Here is an 18,791-nt window from a genome sequence, read left to right on the forward strand (position 1 = left end):
GAGACAGCTGATTTCGTTTCTCCTCATCTTCTGTACAGTTCTCTTCAGGGGGTACGTTCTCTCCTTGAATGGCTGAGTCTCTGGCTTAAATATCGTCACTGGTGGGAGGCTTCTTGCGTTGATGGTCGTGATCTCCTAACTCGTCCAGAGGCGACGGAGGGTAATATTTCTTAAGACGGTCAACCGTAATAGAGTCTATTTTCTGTCTTCCTGTGCCAGTAGTGAATTTAACAAAGTAACTATTTTCATTATTCTTGCCCTGTAACTCACCTGGTCCAATGTATTTCCCAGTGAAAGCACGTGTCTGGCCCCGTCTGATGTTATCTACATATATCCAAACAAGATCTCCCTTCTGAAATTGCACTTGTTTATCACGCTTGTCATATGATTTTGCAGAAGTTTGGAACCTTTTGAATAATTTTTCAGCAGCCTGCTCTCGAATATCATTAAGATGAGATTGACTGCGTTGTCTTGAAATTGACACTGTGTGTCAAACATAGCTTGATGTATTAACCTTTGTTTGAAACCATGGAGTAATTCAAAACTGGAGTGTCCCATACTTGTGTTAATAGAAATATTATAGCTAAATGTAACCTTCGGAAGTAACTCCACCCAGTTTCCTGAATTATCTGGGTCAATATTGAGCTTCAATTTTTGTTCCAAATTACGTATTGTTACCTCAGCAAGCCCAATAGAAAAATGTGCTTTCACGTCTGCAAATTTCAACGTAACACCACAAATATTGCACAATTCCTTAAATATGGAACTTGTAAAAGCAGCTGCTCTGTCTAGGCAGAGTTCATAAAATAACCCATATTTTAAAATGACGTCATTAAAAAGGAATGATACTAAAGTATTGGCAGTGGTGTCTGGAATACTAGCTGTTATACAAAATCTTGTGGCTTCATCTACACAGACTACAAAATATTTGTGTTTCAAAATATTGTTAGTGCAATAAGGTCCAGCTACATCCAAATACAGTCGGTAGAAGGGTATAACACTAAGGTGAGTTTGCAGCTTACCATAACTCAAACCAACTCTTTTGTTTAACAGTTGGTAGTGAAGACATTCTCTACAGCGTCTATATACAAAACGTTTCATGTCAGGAAAATATACACTGTTAACTAATAATTTATATGTTTTACTAAAAGCAGAGTGATTGGCTCCCAAAATCTCCTCATGACACTTCTTAAAAACTGTTTCCCGCAATGACAAAGGAATTGCAAGCAAGTGGTTCATACCCATAGGTGTTTTGTTTTTTCTGTAAAGAATGTTATTGCGCAACTCGTAACAGGAAGCTTGTCTTTTATACTGATTGTCTTTAGATTTGCCCTCAAGCCAGTCAATAATGTGCTTAATAACATTATCTTTTCTCTGAGCTTCGCTAAAAATAATGTCGGTGTTATCTTCCAGAAAAAAACACAGGGGTCCTCTGAACTTAACTTTTCATCTTCGAGATCTCTTTTATTGGAAGCAAAACGACTAATATTAACAGCTTCTATATTGGCGGTTCCTGAGACATAGAATATTGTAAAGTCAAATTGTTCCAGTTGTCAAAGCCACCGAGCTAGCTTGCCACTAACATTTTAAGATTGTTTCAGGAACGTAATCGCTCTGCAGTCTGTTTTTAGAAAAAAATGTCTTCCGATGAGCCAGTAACGAAAAGAACGTAGTGCTTACAGCACCCAAAGAAGCTCAATCTCATGTATTGAGTATTTTTTCTATGGCGTTTAGAGACCGGGAACAATACCCAATAGGAACTAATTAACTTTCAGGGTTATCATCAATTGGTTGCTTAGTAACCGCCCCCACCCAAGATTTACATCCATCCGTGTACAGAAATAATGGTCTGTTGGGGTGATAGTTCATTAAAGTTGATGAATTTATTATTGCTGTTTTGAGTTTTTCAAAAGCATTCTGTTGTGGCTTTTTCCAGCTATATTTAGGATCACGCTTAAGTAGTTGTAAGAGAGGAGTTGAAATTTCACTGAAATTTTTTACAAAGCGTCTCACAAAACTTCAAGTGCCGAAAAATGACTTGAGTTGTTTTTTTAGTTTTAAGACGTTTGTAACATTTTATAGTGTCAATCACTTTGTCAGACACAGAAATACCATATTTAATTACTTTATGTCCAAGAAAAACTACAGACGTCTGTGCAAACATGGTTTTCTTTGGAGACAATTTTAAGCCTCGCTTGCGAAAATCATCAAAAAATAATGTGCACAATTCTAACATTTCCGGTATGGTGTCAGCTACTATAAAATAGTCATCTAGGTAATTCAATATATGGGACGATGGAATATCGGCTAATGTCAGTTTTATGAGCCGGTTCAACGCCGCAGGAGAACAAAGTAATCTCTGGGGAACCACATTATAATGAAAGGATCCCTCCCCCGGAACAGAGAATGCTGTGATTGGTTTGCTATCTTCTGTGATGCGAGTTTGGAAAAAAGCATCCTTTTGATCACACGTTGTAATAAATTTCTTTCCAGAAACACGATTTAACACGTCCTCCATGCTAGGAATCGGAAAGGAATCCATCCTACACTGAACATTTACAATTCGAAAATCAGAAACAAAACGATAATCACCTGTTCGTTTTTTAACTAAGAGAATGGGTGAGTTCCATGGGGATATAGTTCTCGAAATGATCCCTCTTTGCAATAAATTTCCAGCTCTTTTTTAACTACACCGCGCAAATGATACGGTATAGGTAGGGCTGGTTTGCAAATAGGCGTGTGGGCTTTGAGCTTTATTTGATATTCACAATCCTTAGCAAAAGAAAAATCTTGATCGTGCCATATAAAAATATCACTATAACGATAAGGGAGATCATAAAATTTCTCTTTAGCACTTTCAGAAAGGTCGGGGTTAACCTGAATTTGTGACCTGTCAAACAGTTTTCTTTTTTTAAAAAATTTCGGGTGACAATTCCTCCTGAATTTGACGTACTAGATAAGCAGAGTCTTCCTATCATATTTCTTCAAATTCTTCGGCTAACCCTACTTCTTGAGCATCATTTAACGTTATGTCTTTAATAGTAGGATTCGTAATCCATACACAAGGCTGAGATGGTGATAACACACAAAAAGGAATAAAATTTCTAATTTATTCTGCAAAGAAATATTTGGCACTAAAAGGTTCTTATTCCCTCCTATGTCGTAACGTTTAGTGAGAGAAACTCGAGTATGCGTTTTCGCTGGAAGCACTATTTGTTCAGAAAGTGTGTAAATAGCTTTAGAAAGAGACGCTAATTTCTCTTTTAAAGTTTCAGAAATTACACCCTCATTGTTATTACGTGGAAGCTGGTTTACAGGTGGTTTCCCAAATCTATTGACTGAAAAAATATTGTTTTGAAAATCCAGGAAAACATTGTGGGATGTTAAGAAATCCTGACCAAGCAGGAGCTTAAATGGAAACCGAGGCATTATTCTGAACGGATGCGTAAAGCTCTTTTTTCCTATGAAGAAACGCAAAAAACCATCAGAAATACTTCAATTGTGTTGCCCGTCACTGCCTGTAATTTTGTAGTAATTGCTATTTTCTTTGCTCCTTTTGGAACTAAATTTTCAGGGAGACAAGAAACGTGTGATCCTGAGTCGATGAACAATGGAGTGTACACGCTCCCTGCTCTAATATTAATGTATGGAAGTTCTGATTCCTTGAATATAGGGACTTGTAACACAGAATAACGAATAGTTTTGTCCCGAACAACTGTTCTGTTTCTTCGTTTAAAAATGCGCGACAATCTCGGGCTATATGGTTTAATCCTTGGCAGCGCCAACAGACAATAGGAGAACGTGGTGGTTTAGAAGTTCCCGCAGCGGGGATTGAACCCTGGTCACACGAGCTATTGTCAATCGCGTTACCCCTGTCACCATTACTCCCCGGGATTTGAGCATAGTTGTTGTAGTAGCGAACTTGGTTTCCCCCTCTACCTCGGCCTCTTCTTCCTTTGTTGTTTCCACGAAAAGATGAATTTGCATTTACTGTGTTTGTCGATTGACCCTGATTTGCAGTGAGAGACGTAATATTTAAAGGAAGTTTCTCTAACTGTTGCTGTATTTGCTGCAGTGCATTGGAGTCAGGGACCTGAGAGTTTACATGCGCGTCAGCATTTTTCTGAGCAGAAATTTTCTCAATTGCTCTGGACTGTGTGGTAGGCTGAGAACAAGAATGCGTATTCATCGGGTCAACATTCGTATTACTAGAAACTAATGAAGACTGCAATATTGACGAATTACGCTTAATGTATTTCTCGATGGTTTTCTGTTGTAATAAGATCTTCGTTTTTTCCTCAGTTCCCACACAGCAATGAAATATTTTCAAAACGTTTCTAAAACGTGCCATCATTTTCCTTCAGAAAATGTATCCTACTTCCCTTAAGGAAATATATTCCATATGTTGTTGAAAACATTTTCCACATAATACTGAAAATATTCTCTAAATACACTCAAAAACGTTGTAGAAATATTTTATACGCCGTTAGAAAAGTTTTCCTAAAAATGTTTTCTGTACGATTTCCAAACATTACTGAAAAAGTATTTGAAACGTTTTATACAATGTTAACGGAATGGTTTTTAAAATGTTTCTCATGGAATATTTTAAAATTATTTACCAATAACGCAGACAATATTTTCCTACATATGCCAAAATATTTTCTTTACATGACAAAATATATTTAGTGAATATTTTTTGTACATTACAGAAAATATTTAAAGAATAGTTTCTGTGCATGACAAAATATTTAGGGAATATTTTCTGTACATGACAAAATATTTACAGAATATTTTCTGTACATGATAGAACCCAAAGCCCATAGGCCAATTCGGTTACTACTGCAGATACGAAAACAAGGTAAGATACAGAAGGAAATTTTTAAAATGCAGCAAGTTTTGTTTTTATATTAGTATACCGCCCAATAGTAACGAAAAGTACAACGCTGCCACTGTTGGACAACAACGAATGAAAGAAAGAAAGTTTGAAATTATTTGGACCAAAGGGAACGGAAAGACACAATGAAAAATATAGTGCAAGACCCAATTTCGCGTCCTTCGTATCTGCTCCCCCCCCTCAACACCGTGGTTGCTACGCCTCTGGCGTGGATGTTGCATTTGCATGTTTATCCTTCACTGTGTCTCCTTTCAATTCTTCTCGGTGTAGCTAATTTCAAACCACACATTCTTTCATTCGTGTAGCCCGACATGATGTATGGTAACGCATTTTCTTTATTGAGCGGTACACTAGTACAAAAACAAAAGTGTTGCTGGAATTTAAAAGAGTCCTTACATATCTTACCGTGTTTCCATACCTGCAATAGTAACCGAGTTGGCCTATGGGCTCCGGACTTTTGCGTCACTCTGCATATACGGTATAACGGCTTCTTGCTGGGAACAAATAGTAGGTTGAAAACAAGGCTGCCAGGCTGTGACATAGCAGCTGGAAGAAAACATAAGATTCTTCTGTACAATTTTACCTGCTTAGACGTCTTTGCCTCACTCTGTCTTCATGACGAGGAACCATTGCGGCCCACAGACTCAGATCAAAAAAATAAATAAATAGATAAATAACTAAAAACAAAATAAAAATAAAATACCACTACTACTACTACTACTACTACTACTACTACTACTACTAATAATAATAATAATAATAATAATAATAAACAGTGTAAATTATAACTACGTAATGTTAACTTGCTCTCATAATTTTAAGCATTTTTTTTTAAACTCAAACTCTTATTTACACACAAAATGTTTCTGGGTGTTTCACTGGTACTACTGGTATGTGGACACGCCGTGCATATATGTTGGGGTGTCTTATGTGACTTACGACATTCAAACTGCACATCAGTGTGTTCACAATCGTCGCCTGCCAGTTTTGAAAGCGGCTGTATTGGATTTTTTTTTTTTTAATACGAAAAGGATTGAAGTTTAGACATCCATTTCAAGAAACAATTGTTGGCAATCCTTTTCCTATCTTAAAAATAATAAATCCAATATAGCCGCTTTGTAAATTGGCACGCGATGATTGTGAAGGCTCTAATTTGCAGTCTGAACCTCGCAACATCACATAAGACACCCCAACGTACATAGACGGCGTGGCCACATACCAGTAGTAGCAGTGGAACACCCTGAAGCATTCTGTGTGTAAATAAGATTTTGAGTTAATAATAATAATAATAATAATAAAAGCAGCTTAAAATTATGAAAGCAAGCTAACATTATGTAGTTATAATTTACACTGTACACTATAATAAATATACATCTATATAAGTTTATATCGGTTAGTATTTAAATAAAAATATAAATGTACACTATTCTGGCATTATTTATTTAAATACTCTTCAGCAGCATCTTCATGCTGCTCGTATTATTTGTTTCTATACATTAAGAACAATCTTCTCAAATATCACATTAAGAACAATCTTCAACACTTGTTCTAGAAAATTATGTCACTGACACTAATTAAAAAAAAATCAACAACAATATTTATGTAAAATATGTTGCTGAAAATATGTTCTACAAATCTACGGCGCATGGGGAATAGATCTTTTCACGAAATGTCACTTTTTGCAACTTTCAAGAAATATCACATTGTTGAATAACCAGAAAACGTATTTGCTTCTTTATAATGTCACTTTTGATTACCACAACTAACTATAAATTCGACGCTGCGAATTGTCAGTTAAAGTTCTGTGGAACTGCAGCTGAATTCTTAACTGATCTTCTTGTTCGTCTCTGTATGACATGTTGAAGCCAAATCCCAATAATCTACGCGATCTCATCGTTAGTTACGTTTCTCTTGTGTTACACAGTTTCTGAAAATAAAAATAATAGGCAGCGTTTAATAACATAATAACAGCAGGGAATGATTAAAGATCAATTATTACATCTTAAACTTACAAAAATATTTAAAATGTTTGTGTAGGACCTACAGCAGCTTGTGAAGACAATATTGTGTTACAAAAGTAACATCCTGAAGAAAATGTAAATGGCACGGAAGACAACAGCTTCAGCTGAAAGTGACATACCTCAGACTGTAGCTTACTTACGGACGTTGTAACATGTTGAAGCGGTCACACATTTTTTTTAAAAAGTATAGCATCTTATAAATATTAAACCTATTAAAAAAAAAAATTGAAAACATGTGGCAGCATTTGAGTTGATGAAGAACTAGCGTCTCATTCCGAATGCTCTGATCTCAAATCTGGACCCGATCATCCTTTTTCCCTCAGTCGTACCAGGTGAATGCCGAGGTGGTTACTAAGGCCTTGATGACCGCTACCTTGCTTGATTTCTTTCCCCACGGAGCAGGCCATACATATTATTTTGCCTTATACAAATGAATAATTTTGATACGTTGCATTGCAAAGAATACAAAAAATCGCGAATATAGGAATGAATCATGAAATGCTCAAGAAAACTACCAACATGACAGAACAATTCAGTAAAAGGATGAAATGAAAGGTAAGGGGGAAAAAACAAGGAATGTCCATGTGTGTGCTTTATTGGGTACTTTGTCCTATGAGATGGTGACTTTTGGTACTATTTGCCTGTATATATATATATATGCATCCGTAGATGTAAAAATATCTATGTAAAAACAGGCAAAAGATTTGATTAAGCCTATGCCTTTTTACGAGGTTTTCAATATTAAAACACCGTTTTCTCAAAAATACAATTTTGTGACATTCCTTCTATTTTCCCCTTACCCTTCAAATATACTCTATACATGTTCAACTCTCTCTTCCACGGACACTTAAATGGAACGTGTCACTTGAAGATGGGAAAATTGCGCATTTTGCTAAAATAAGGATTTTCAAAGTGTTTTGAATGTTATAACAGCGCTTGTAGTACATGCTTTTGGGAAATAAAGTTTACAGGAAGATGATTCTGAGAAGTATTCATGGCACAATAGTATGTATTTAAAGCGAAGAAAAAATAAAAAGGGCGCCAGAAAGGGTTTTTTTTTTTTTTTTTTTTTACAAGAATTTAAACATAGTGTATCCCTCTTCAAATGACAACTTCTTTGATTCTTTCCACTCTGAATCTAAGGTACGGCTTTTTTAATGCATTCAGTGCATTCACAACTTTATAAAGGTCTTACGTTGAAAAAAATGGAATCTTTAAGTTTAACGTCCCACGGTTATGCGGTTAGGCTAAAGGAGATGGTGATAATGAGAAATGAGTGAAATGGTGGAATGAAGAAAGTGGGAGGAAACGGGAGAACCCCGAGAAAACCCACGAGCACGGTATTTGCCACCACAAAGTCCACACGGCGCGAGCTGGGATCGAACCAGGGACCCCAAGCACTGGAGGTGAACGCTCTACAACTGAGCCACCGCGCCCTCGGGTCTTACGTTGAATGTTGTATATCTTAGCGCGAAAGCAACTAATTCGCCCAAGGAAAGTCCAAAATCTAATAAGAACCACTTCCAATCACTTGATCACCTTAATTGCACCAATAATATACCAACGAAAAGCTCAAAAACCTAGGTGGGTTTTTCCGGGCTGGGCCCAATTGGGCAAACCCTGAACACAATACAATACACACACACACACACATATATATATATATATATATATATATATATATATATATATATATATATATATATATATATATATACGCAAATCGCAAAAGAATAATTGTAATCTTTCGGCAAATCTAGTCTGATGGCCCCCTTTAATTTTATATATGCCAGGTGAAATATTTACATGTCGCCTGCCGCAAACCATTTAAGAGAAAATAAGAAAATTAGCGAAAGAATTATAATTTTTCAACAATTATTTCGAGCGGCACGCCAATAGTAAACCTGCAGGCAGAATTAGGTAATACTCAAGCAGACTGTTTTACCAAATTTTGACGCATTTCTTGCATCTTCCGGTTTCTTTTTGCAGAACATGCACTAAACGAAAAGAAATCCTTAAGTTTAATATCCCACGATCATGTTGGTTAGGCTAAAGGAGACGGTGATAATGAAAAATGAAGAAAGTGGGAGGAAACGAGAGAACCCCGAGAAAACCCACGAGAAAGTCCACACGGCACGAGCTGGGATCGAACCAGGGACCCCAAGCACCGGAGGTGAACGCTCTATCACTGAGCAACCGCGCACCCTATGTACTAAATGAGGAGCTCTAAAAGAAAAAGCGAAACAACTTCTGTTAGGTGGCCAATAAAAAGGAACGCATGCTATCTGAGTCAGGGCAGAAGCACAGCAGGGGGGCCCGAGCGACAGCGTAGCGAGTAGGCACGTCAGCGACAAGGCAGGGGGGTACGCATAAACGAGGATGGTGCAAAAACATTTACAATATTTGTAATTATTCTTATCTTCAAAAACACTTAATTTCGATCCTAAAAAAAAAAATACCTTTCACAGCTAATACACGAGTGTTACACCGCCTTTCTTTCTTACCTTTACGACAGAAAATAGTGTATGTAGGGCTATTGCCTTTGTTCTGAATTTTTCTTCTTGAATAAATCTTTTCCACACTTTGCGCAGTTGATTTTACGCTCTTCACCATACCATGACTCTGTAGAAACTTTATAATCCTTCTCTCTTTATTACACAATTCTTAAAAAAAAAAAAAAAAAAAGTTTACATTACGGCCATCGCAGATGTTCACAACTGACGTATGAACCTGAAATTCCCGTCGCTTACTTCTACCCTATTTGCATTCAAAATCCATTTCAATAAGCTGTGCAATGACAGAAATAACTTACATTCACACTCTCATTCCTTCACAAAAATGGTAATATACGCGCAATTATCCCGTCACCAAAATAGAAATGTACGTGCCTACTCCCTTCGGAAGCATCCCCTCGGCCCCCCCCCCCCGCCTTCACCCTCCCTGACTCGGTTAGATGGCATTCGTGCTTTTTAGTAGCCCCGTAACACAGATTGGTTTGTATTTTTTGGGCTTCTTATCCACACATCAGGAATCAGTATAAATACGCAAATCGTAAAAGAATTGTAATTTTTCGACAATTAATTCTGACGGTCCCCTTGAATTTATAACTGAAAAATTTAAAAATTTATACGTCGCTTGGCGAAAATCATTAAATAGACAACAAGAAGGAAAGTAGCGAAAGAATTATATTTCACTAAGTATTTCGAGCAGTGCTTCCTCCAGACTTGTCTTTGGGAGGGCAGTGGCTCCCCGGAGCAGACCAAAATAATACGTTTATAATAATAACTAGAATAGCACGAGCAATGCCCCCGGAACATTACTTTTGAAAGAAACACTGCTTTCGAGTGGCACACCAGAAGTAAAACTGCACGCAGAATCATTATAACCTGTCATAAAAATGGTAATGTACGCATCTTTTTAAACTCTTTACTTTGAACAAGGCAGTGATATTATGTCAGTACATAGTATTGCCGAATGAGCATTAGCGAAAAATGAAATGAAATGAAATCTTTTAGTTTTACGTCCCACGATTATGCCGGTTAGGCTAAAGGAGACGATGATTATGAGAAATGAATCTAATGGTGAAATGAAGAAAGTGGGAGGAAACGGGAGAACCCCGAGAAAACCCACGCACACGGTGTTTGTTCACCACAAAGTTCACTTGGCGGGGGCTGGGATCGAACCCGGGACCCCAAGCACCAGAGGTGAGCATTAGCGAGTGAAGGCGGGTTAGAGTCCCGCAGGGCACGTTGTTTTCTCTTTCCTTCTTGGGAACTGTAACTGCAGAAACCGGTTCAGATCAATTGGTCATTGTCACTGCCTTGACTAAAGTAAAGACTTGCCCGCATATTTTCCCTTTGGAAGCATCCCCTCGCGCCTGCTGACCTCCAACTTCGCAATGCTCTGACTCAGACAGTATTGGTGCGGGAAGCTTCTAGAACACAGGTCCCCCATATAGGTTAATAGATGTTTCTTTTCTGTATCAAAGTAAAATATTTAATTCACATAGTATTGCCGAGCGAGCGTTAGCAAGTGAAGGCGGGTTAGAGCCCCGCAGGGCACGTTGATTTCTGTCTTTATTACAGATAAATGGGAAGAGGAACCTGTGTTCTACATCCCTACACGTAGTACAGGCTGATTTATATTTTTTGCACTGTAGTTTTTACGTCATACATCCGGCAACGTATATATATACGCAAATCATAAAAGAATAACTATACTTTTTCGACAATTACTTCTGACGCTCCTTTTGAATTTTATCTATTCCATGTGACGTATTTCAAATCGCCTAGCGCAAATCTTTAGGAGACAATAAGGCTTGTGTATAGCCCGCTCCCCCCAGTTCTTTGTCACCGGAACTGGAAGAGTCAGTACTACTACTACTTATATCGAGAACAGAACCAAACCAACCCCTGCGGGGCTTCTAACCCGTTCCTACTACTATTGCTACTAACTACCACCACTACTACTACTATTGCTACTAACTACTACTACTACTGCTACTATTACTACTACCGCTACTAAAGCTACTACTACTACTTATACTAAAGCTTCCTTACCGCAAGATTTACATCTTAAATCTTTATAACATGCGATTCCGATTCATTATGAACTAGTATGAATCGTTAGAATCACTATGATTCGTTAAAAATCATTGGGGGGAGCGGGCTATACTCAATCCGACAATAAAAAGAAAATTATTAAAATAATCTATTTTTCAGCAATTATTTCGACTGGTGAGCCAAAAGTAAACCTTCACGGTATTTTATGTATAGAGATGGAAAATAGAAATCTAGCATCCCATACCTTTATTAATTTGTAAACATAAATTTCTCGATAATACATAGTATACATGAGAGATCTGCGTTTCTTGTGTTCTATTACCATTTCTACATGAAATACCATAAATTTTCTACGTAGTGCAATATAAGAAGTACCCATGTGCACAAGACATGCGATATGCCTTAAATCCCCACCACCACACACACATAGTCATAGATAAAGTACAAGGGCACTACACATGCAGATATAAAGTACAGGTACGTTCTTTTTTTATTTTCGTATCAGTCGATAAGTAAATAAAAGTCGCTTTGTTACCCCCTTTGTAGGTTCGTACATACTCAATGAATAATCCCTAAAATTATGAGCGTCCTGCTTATTCGGGAACTGATGCAGCTTCATGTATACTATACAGACACTCAATCACTTATAAAGACAATAAAACTAAATTATTTTATGTAATCGTTATACTTACCGACTTTTCTTGTCTTTCTTTCTTTCTTCTTCACTATTAACAGAGTTGAGGTGTGCCTCCGACTTCGGAAAAGTCTTCTTTAATTTCAAATCACTCATTAACTAATTAAAATTGGGTATATTACCAACTTTTTAAGTAGGTAGATATTCAATGAATAATCCCTGGCTCCTTAACTATAACCCTTTTTCTATATAAAGATATCTTCTTCAACATGACTGAATATAGTGAGATTTATTTTATTTTATTTATTTATTTTTTAAATATTCCTTCTTGTCTTGACTTGTGAATTCAACATAGCGCGCAAGGAATGCTGGTACCTTTGATAAACAAATGACGGTTGATGTAGCGATGCTAATTAGCAATCTCACACACTGGATATCATAAATTTCAAATTTTTAACAAATATATTTCTTTGGTGCTGCTATAATTAGTATAATGATTGGTAATAATGCTACTACGATACTCTCGTGAGAGAATTTATTCAACATTCGATAAAATATTCTGCAAATAATTCTAAAATATTACATGAAAATATTTCATTTAAGTTACAGGACAAGATAACAAACACATTTCCATATAAAATTAATAGGAGTTTTAAAAATATTTCTTATCTTACGAACGAATTTATTTTTAAAATATTCGAAATATTTTAAAAATTATATTTCATATGTTTTCTTGTAACAATAGAAAAGAATGTAAATGACATGTTGGAAAACATTTTATTCTGTTTATAGGCCTATTCTGTTTCCTTTATCATGTATGTAAAACATTTTTTGTGTTACTTAGAAAACATTTTCTCTCTCAACTAGGGGTAAAAGTACGGGGGGACGCCACCCCCACCTCGAGAAAATATATACGGCGTCTACCCAGTTCCTAAAAAAAATTACAATGGGCAAAGATAGGCAGGGTGAACGACGTGACGTCATCCGCTACCTACCGTCCCCCAACCTTTTCAGATCCACTTTTACCCCTGCTCTCAATATTGAAAACATATTACATTACATTCAACACAATATTTCTATTACAATTTGTGAAAATTTTCCATACATTATTTTCCTACTAACGTTCTAAACATGCACATCCTGTTCAGTGGCATATTTACGATTTTGTTTTGTGGAGGGAATCTTTGCTAACTTTATTCCTGAAAATGTGAAAATTGTGCAGGATATTTCATTTACTTTAATATAGTAAAACAATTTCGGGGGAGGATTAAGCCCGGAAAGCTTATTTAACGCCAATGCTTCCCGTAGTTAATTAAATGTTCTCCAAACACATTTTTAAAAATAGTTCCGGCATATAGTTGGGATACTTCTCAGATATAACAAGGAATATGTTTTCTCCAGTAACGGAAGAGTATATTCTGAAAACATGTAAAAATGTTTCTATAATAGACCTATATCAGAAAATGTTGTTCACTAAAGACACAAAATATCTTCCAAAACACAATGGAAAACATTTTCTATTCATTTTTAATGTTTTCTTTTAACTGTTTTAAAGTTTTATATTCAAAATTCCATAAAATATTCTGGAAATAATACTAAAATATCATACGAAAATACTTAATTTAAGTTATAGGAGAAGATTACCAAAATACTTTTGTAAAAATTAAGTAAACCTTTTTAAAACATTTCTGAAAAATATTTCTTATATTACGAAATAATTTATTTTTAAAATATTCTAAATGTTTTTAAAAATATATATTTAATACGTTTTCTCGTAAAAATAGAAAATATTACAAATAACGAATTAGAAAACATTTTTTAAATATGTGCAATATATATCGTTTGATTGCTTTCCGTATCATATATGGAAAACATTTTTAGTATCATTTCGAAAATATTTCCCTTCTCAACAGTGAAAACATATTAAATTAGATCCAAAACAATATTTCTAATATATTTTGTGAATATTTTCCTGGTTTTACTTTCCGGCAAGCATTCTCAAAATGTACTCCAGGTAATTTCTAAAATGTTTTACAAACATTTTTGGGAAAATATTTTTGGGAAATATTCGGAATACATTGGGGAAACCAGCATGGAAATCTTCAGAGAAGGAAAACCTTTTGAAAACCAAGGAAAATATTTTCTTTTGATTGAGGAAATATTCCTTGCTGTGTGGGTTATTAAGTCTGATATCAGCTTTTCAACTGAATCATATTTCTTGCGAATAACGGCACTAAAATACTCAGGATGCAACCCTTCTATGATTAATTGTGTTTGTTTCGCTGGGGGGGCTTGAGGGTCTACCCTCAAAATGAGGTTGAGTTTAGAATAAACATAATCAGATATGTTCTCAGTTTCTCCTTGTTCGCGAGCACGCATTTCACTTTCTGTCAACTGAGGCATGGTGTTGCCCCCAAAATCTTCTATTAATTTTGCTTTGAACTCATCGTAAGTCCAATTGGCAAATTCGGGTTTTTTGGAAGTATTGTCCATCCAAAATTCAGCCGGACCTTTCATCAATGTACATAGGATTAGCTTTTTTCTTATGCCTGTCCAATTATTGATGGAGGCAATAGCCTCGTATTTCTGCAAATACCGCGTGATGTCTTCTCCTAATTTAGCATAAAATGGTTCCGGCCTTACTATCGTATGAATCGAGGTCAATGAACTTTCTACATTCTCACTATTATTCTGGGCCATGTCCGGTGTGAAAGAATAAGAAATACTTGAAACTGGGGTAGATAAATACAAATTGTCTTTAAGAGTGGTATAAAAATTTCTAGTAACTGGAATAGCAATCGGTGATGAACAAATTATAGGTTCAAAGTACTGTGTAGTGGAAATATCGTTTAGATCATCAAAAGGTTGTAGATACTGTTCAGCTAATAATCGAAACATGCAGAAAATGCTAAGTAAACATGCATTCAAAATCAGTGTCAACACAACATACTTAGGGTTAAAATAAACCCAATCTTTGCGTCACTTCAAAAAATAAATAATAAGAAAGACATGGTTTGATGTAACAGTATTGTAACAAAAAATGATATGAAAAAAATCGTCGGATTGACGTTAATTTAAAAGTCTTACGGTTCGGAATTTATAATAATAATGTCTCACAGAAGCTGCATTTCTATATTAGGAGAAAAAATTCCTAAATGCTAGGCAAAGGCCTCAAAAATCTTCACAAAGTGAAGGTCCTCATCTCCACCATCTTGCTGTACTGTGCTGTGGGGTTACAACCACAGTTATTTGCTCAATTATCAGTTCTTTACTAAAAGAATGTGGGGATAGCTCTTCGCATGGCAAGAGAGAAAGTACGTGGGGATCTGAGCAGTACAGCGCTGAAGTAATTAATTGGGGATGAATGAAATGAAATGAATGTTTTCTAATAGAAGAGATCACAGAGACGCAAAGGTTAGGAAAGGAAAGGGTCTTACTGTACCTCAGCAGTTTTAATGTGATGAGCCTCTTCAAATATCGGGTGAAGCCTTGTCCTCCAATCCGTTGAGTGTTTCCGTCTGGTATCGATCTCGGACCTCGCATTCGAGAGTGAAGAACTTCTCGACCTCAGGGCAAAAGCTTCCAGATGTCCTGGCTTCTTCGGAATGACACCTCTGTCATGCAGTGGATGGTGAGGGCACAGGCGTGCCGACCGTCTCTCAATTGCTGTTAGGACGACTCCTCTGAATAGCGGTCCAAAGTGTGTTTCTGGCGGCTTCTGTCACACTTCTCACCTCCAGGGTCCCGTGTCCCCTGGTTTTGTTCTACTTCCTTGCTTTCGCTTCTTCCTGGTGCTCCGCACGTGGATGAATAGCTCATCACAATTATCTTGGTCAATAGGGAAGTTTGTTAATTGCTGAAACGGCGTGGCTGAGTTTGTTTTGATGAAGTTATGGAAACTAGGAAGAGAATGGTAAGCATGAATTTGTATTGGGTTGAGGTGACAACATAGGGAAGTCTCTTCTTTATTATTTAATAATAACAATTTCTTGTTTGAAGAACAATAACAACATACAGGGAGAATTCAAAATAGGCACTAAGACTGGTATCCTCTACAATATTGTATATTCATAAATTCATAAGGGGGGATGCAAAAAGCCATTCTGTTACATGGATATTTTTGCACGCTTCAGGCATATATCTTAAATAAAAACATAGAATATGCTGAATATGCTCTGAAATATGCATTTATATGCATTATAAAACTTCAAATTTGAGCTGTATTATCGTTGTTAGAAGCCCCTACCAAGTCTAACAGAGATGCATATAAGCAAATAAAATGTGCATTTGCATAAAAATCCGATGTCTATTCATTACCAACCTTGTAAGTAGCATGGAAGCCCAGTGCAGAGCATGCATCACTGTTTGTGGTAATCACAGAACCTTGTAAGGACCATTTAGACCTTCTGTAATGTCTGAGGAGACATTATGAATTGCAGTGGTTTCAGCTTTGACTTTGAATAAAAGTGTCATTTTTTAAAATCATGTGTTTCTTTGTATTGCTTCCTGTATCATACTGTCTATGTATGGTTCAAGTTCCATCAATCTATGCCACTTCGAGCATACGAAACTTACTTTCGCAAGTGACATAGCACGCGGAATTTACTTTTGTCATAAGAGCTGCACAACAGTGTATACCTAGGTATATATACTAGCAGAAGTGTCCGAGTTACGTGAGGAAGAATAAAGGTTAATGAATAAAATCCAGTGTTATATTAAGTAACTTCTTTCCTCCTTTATAAACGGGAAAAAAAGAAACGTTTCTACTCATTCTTATTGAGGAGCTTATAATCAATAATTCACGTCTCTGACGTAAGTGAATCCTCACATTCAGCATTATTGCTTATAAGATCTGAAGTTATAGCAGTATAGGAATTACTGTTTCTTACTTCATGAGCGAAGTGTTTGCATGCTGGACTTCACACTTCCAACTCAGGCCTCCAACCATAACTTAAAACAGGAGAGGGCAAGATAATTTTGGGCGGCTACCTCGAAATGAAATCTTTCAGTGTTACTTCACGTCGCTTGATTTTGCCCTGTAAGCTAAAGAAAACAGTGACATTGAGAATGAATGAATTCGTGGAACGAAATAAGTGGGAGGGAACAAGAGAATCACGAGAAAGTCCACATACACGGTGTTTCTGTGCCACAAAGCCCATTTGGCACCAGCTGGGAATCGAATCAGAGTTCTCACACACCAAGGGTGAAAGCTGTGCCACTGAGTCACAGCGGACCCGGGGCTAGGGTTGAGTCCACTTTTCGTTCATAGTTTCGTAGTACATAAATGTTACGATTATGAAGCCTTCAAAATGCATTAAACAATTAGCTCGATTTGATTATGAACTTATATTAATAGCTTCTGTAAATTTAAAACTGATAAAATGAATCCTTAATTTTATTAGGTGAATATAAAATATACTCCGAGCACAGAACAAAATAATCTGGAATTGTCATGAATAGAAAAAAAGAAAAAAGGAAAATAGCATTGCAACCAGAAGAGTAAAGTGAGAAGTGTATTTATCTCACAGTGAACTGTTTGATGCCAAGTGATTTAACTCAAAATTTAAATTTTTCAAGAGTGAAAGTTGAAGTTCAATATTTCATGAATAATCCATATTTCTTTTATGTTGGGAATCAAAATTGTTTTATTTAGTGTTTAAAAAACTTATTTAAAAAGTACCTACCTATAGAAGTGAAAGGTACCTATCTCTACTAGTTATTGGCATCCAAGCAATCCATTTATTGTAATATACTATGTAAAATAGTCTCTTATCATAATATGTGAGGTACAATAAATGTTCCATTATATATAATCCGTAACACGTGATTGGGGAAGCGAATAATCCAGAAGTTACGTACCCTATTGCGTTCATGGAAATAAAAACAAAATAGTTATAACTATGCTAAATTACTATATACTAACAATTGCTCATTCAGAGAATTTATGATTTTCACTTTATTGCAAGGGCTTTATACAAAATAGATATAGGGTACGGATAATAGTTTTATAAAAACTAGACAATCAAATATTATTATTATTATTATTATTATTATTATTATTATTATTATTATTATTATTATTATTATTATTATTATATTTGAAGTACAATCAAATATCACGACATTAATTATAATTTTTAATTAACTAAATTGAGCTGAAAATTAAATCTTGATTTCGAAAAATTAACTATTAAGTTTATGCGTTCTGTACCTTTCTAAAGCAATAAATGCTGCAATTGGTTTCAAGGCTGTTCCTGAGTGAATACTTTCTTCAAAATAATATTAAAAATTATGGAAAAATTTTCGAGACATAAGAGTCGAGTCGAGATTTTTATGAGCAGTCTGGACTCGACTCGAATCTCGACCCGAAAATACGTTTTTCTCGACTCGTCTCAAATTTTCCAAAGTGTGTCTCGACTCGAATCTCGACTTGAATTCAAGTCGAGTCAAGTCTACTTTCGAGACATACCTCGACTCGTGCGCATCCCTAATACCCTGGATATTAAAATCTAGACATTGGCTACAATTACAAATAGGCCTAATAGTTCAGTAGAAACCAGAGCTACTAATGTTGTATAGCAGTTATCAGATATCAGAATAAAATAAATATGTTGCAAGTCTAATGTATTAAGCATGGGCGACAGTAAGCGTAATTTTTGGTCTGGAAATTTTACAACCAA

At 35.9% G+C, this 18,791-nt stretch overlaps 1 long non-coding RNA gene across 1 annotated transcript; it reads right to left on the bottom strand.

The window, feature by feature from the left end:
- Window positions 1-6,313: 6,313 nt before the first annotated feature.
- LOC145669104 (uncharacterized) lies at window positions 6,314-12,337 on the bottom strand. Its single transcript, XR_014128136.1, has 2 exons — window positions 12,170-12,337; window positions 6,314-6,821 (listed from the first exon to the last, which is right to left on the bottom strand). It is a non-coding gene; the product is annotated as an uncharacterized LOC145669104 (long non-coding RNA).
- Window positions 12,338-18,791: the final 6,454 nt, after the last annotated feature.

Source organism: Thermobia domestica, chromosome 13, assembly GCF_964235325.1.
Source record: "Thermobia domestica chromosome 13, izTheDome1.hap1.1, whole genome shotgun sequence".
NCBI lineage: Eukaryota > Metazoa > Arthropoda > Insecta > Zygentoma > Lepismatidae > Thermobia > Thermobia domestica.